The 3,353-nt window shown below is 32.7% G+C and overlaps 1 long non-coding RNA gene across 1 annotated transcript; it reads left to right on the top strand.

The window, feature by feature from the left end:
- The first annotated feature begins 614 nt into the window (after positions 1 to 614).
- Positions 615 to 2,579, top strand: LOC149213138 (uncharacterized). The gene is made up of 2 exons (XR_016250306.1): positions 615 to 958; positions 2,209 to 2,579. It is a non-coding gene; the product is annotated as an uncharacterized LOC149213138 (long non-coding RNA).
- Positions 2,580 to 3,353: the final 774 nt, after the last annotated feature.

Genomic DNA, 3,353 nt, shown 5'->3' with positions numbered 1-3,353 from the left:
GTAGAAAGTTACCAACTCCAAGTACAAGTAGATACACAATCCATTGGGTTCCACATAAGTTTAAGGTTGGTGATGAGTTATGGTTGGACTTGCATAATGGGTAATTGACAAACTCCCATAAGAAGCTCATACCACTTTGATATGAGCCTTACACCATCACTAAAGCTATGGGTGATAATTCTTTTAAAGATAGCCATAAGATAATTTATATTACTTCAAAAATATATAATAAAAGCTATGGTGTTAATTCTTTTAAAGATAGCCATAAAATGATTTATATTACTTCAAAAATATATAATAAAATAATTTTTGCTTAATAAACTGTATTTCTAGAAAAAGTTTCTTTAAAAAAGGAAAAGGAATGATCCCACCATTACTAATGTAAATTATTGTGATAAATAACTACACATTTTTTTTTTGAAATTAACAAGTTTAGAATCTATTTTATATTAAAGTATGTAAATCAATATGACTAATTGTTTTAAATATTACACCGCTTTGCCATTATTTCTTTTATGACTAATTTTTTAAAATATTATCACTCTAATATTATTTCTCTTATGACTATTTTTTTGAAATATTATCACTCTAATATTATTTCTCTTACATGCTCTAGTTGCAGCAGGCCTACCATATCTCTGCCTTGCTTGTTGTTTTACAGTCCTTTCTACCTGGCATTTCCATAACCCAAAACATTTTTCTGTCCATTTGGGGGATGAAATTTCCTCTGCCAATGTGAGGCGCGGGGGGAGGGAGAGGCTGGTTGAACACACGACTGTTGTAATAGATTTCAACCTCAAACCATACTGAGATGCAAGCACACAACAATACGAGGGATCAGATTCGAACCCACCATCTTCAAACCCCACCATCGTGTCTGTTGTGATGGTGTTGAAGGATTTAGGGCAAAAGAAAACTCCACTGCGTGTTTCCAAAGCGTTCAGTGATGGAACAAGAGGTATGCATTCAATATCCCTGTTTCTTTGTACTTTTCTGCATATTTTTTTGGGTAGTTTATATATATATATAATTTGGATTTGATGGCCTCCTATTATTTATTACTAGTGTTATTGGTATTTATTGACGACAGAGATCAAAAACCTTTTTGTTTTATATATATTTAATTGAAAACTATCTTTCGTCACATCCCCTACGTTCCTATGTTTTTCACAATTGTTTGATGAGGTTCAAACCCATTAGGGCAAGCACAAACAAATATCACTAGGACAAGCACAAATAAAAATGGAATCGAAGTGAAACACTGCGGCCATTAAAACTGATAATTGATTTATACCCTGTTGAATCATGTGACTTAAACTGCATGTATAGATTTAAGTGCCAACCTACGCTCCTAGTTAGGGATGTGGGCCTCTCTGAAGAGAACATGATGATCACAGAATCTTATTCCATGCAGAAATCTACATATTTTATAGATGCAATACCTTCTTCCTTTGTGTGTGAGGACCATGCAAAACTTGGATATCTTGATATTGGGGTATTCATAGGCCACTACCTCTGTCATATCTGGGTATCTTGATATTAGGGTATTCATAGGCTGCCACCTCTATCATATCTAGTCCGAAAAAGAGTAAGGGCACCTCTACTTATTCTATGTAAGGATTTATAATACCATTTGTATAATTTGTATCCCTGTTGTTTGAATATTTAAGGTAGCTACAAAAGGGGTGTGTTTTATCATTGCAAATATCGTACCCATAGAATCTGGTATGATGTTCTACAAATTTTTAAATTGAGAATTCCTTTTCCCTTTTGCGGACAGAATGACTCATTCATCAAGATAGTTGATCATGCATCAGTGTCAAGCTTTTTTTGATCGGGATGTTCATCTAATTCAAAGTGAGACCAGCACCATGTTCCTCAAGTGCTAAAACAAACTTTGGAGCCAGCTTAGCCAACATAATAGGAAATCAACCAATCTTGGTCTAATCTCACATGCATTGCATGGTATCTGAACATATTTTTTTCTATTTTTGGGACCTTTTCAGTCATCTTCTATTATAAGTAAAAATTTAGTTTGTTGGATGTGATCTATTCTTTACCTTGTAAAGAGTTTTGTTTTTCCTTTAGAACAATACACCTACACAGACATACATGTATTGGTCTTTCAGGTGTTTGAGTTATCACATGTTTTAACTTTTACTGTGAGTAATAATTTTTGTGTTGACAAGAGTTTTGTTTTGATTTCAGAAGGGCATTGGAGTCATTTTTCCAAGATGGCAGAAATTAGAGAACTATTCTTTGTGGTTGGAAATTTAAAAATATCTATCAATAATGTACATCTACACTACGAGGATGCAGTGAGGTAAATTAAATGTTGTGATTTTTCCTTTAGAACAATACACCTGCACAGACATACATGTATTGGTCTTTGACGTGTTTGAGTTATCACATGTTTCAACTTTTACTGTGAGTAATAATTTTTGTGTTGGCAAGAGTTTTGTTTTGATTTCAGAAGGGCATTGGAGTCATTTTTCCAAGATGGCAGAAATTAGAGAATTATTTTCTGTGGAGTTTGAAGCTGTAGTCTTTAGTTAAGGAAAAATGCTCATAAAATGTAATACTAAACTCATTATTTTTGTTGTGACAGTCATCAAAAACAAATTCATGAATAAGTTCTATTGTGATTTTTCCATTAGAATAATACAACTGGAGAGACATACATGTATTGGTCTTTGACATGTTTGAGCTATCACATGTTTCAACTCTTACTGTGAGTAATAATTTTTGTGTTGGCAGGAGTTTTGTTTTGATTTCAGAAGTGCATTGGAGTCATTTGCTGTAGAAATTAGAGAATTATTTTCCGTGGAGCTTGAAGCTATAGTCTTTAGCTAAAGAAAAATGCTCAGAAAAATGTATGCCGAGGAATTTTAATACTAATCTCATTATTTTTGTTGTGAAAGTCATTAGAAACAAATTCATGGATAGGTTCTATTATTGCAACAATGGTTGGAAATTTAAAAATATCTATCAGCAACGTACATGTATGGTACGAGTATGCAGGGAGTTAAATTAAATGTTGTGATTTTTCCTTTAGAACAATACACCTGCACAAACATACATGTATTGGTATTTAACTTGTTTGAGTTATCACGTGTTTTAACTTTTACTATGAGTAATATTTTTGTGTTGGCAAGAGTGTCTAATGTATTTGAGTTATCACATGTTTCAACTTTTACTGTGAGTAATAATTTTTGTGTTGGCAAGAGTTTTGTTTTGATTTCAGAAGGGCATTGTAGTCATTTTTCCAAGATGGCAGAAATTAGAGAACTATTTTATGTGGAGCTTGAAGCTATAATATTTAGTTAAGGCAAAGTTCTTAGAAAAATGTTTGT

The sequence above is a fragment of the Pinus tabuliformis genome, chromosome 1_1 (genome assembly GCF_031772625.1).
Source record: "Pinus tabuliformis cultivar Carrire ecotype Pingquan chromosome 1_1, CPIR1, whole genome shotgun sequence".
NCBI lineage: Eukaryota > Viridiplantae > Streptophyta > Pinopsida > Pinales > Pinaceae > Pinus > Pinus tabuliformis.
The sequence above is the reverse complement of the archived record's forward strand: the minus strand, read 5'-3'. Positions and strand labels throughout refer to the sequence as shown.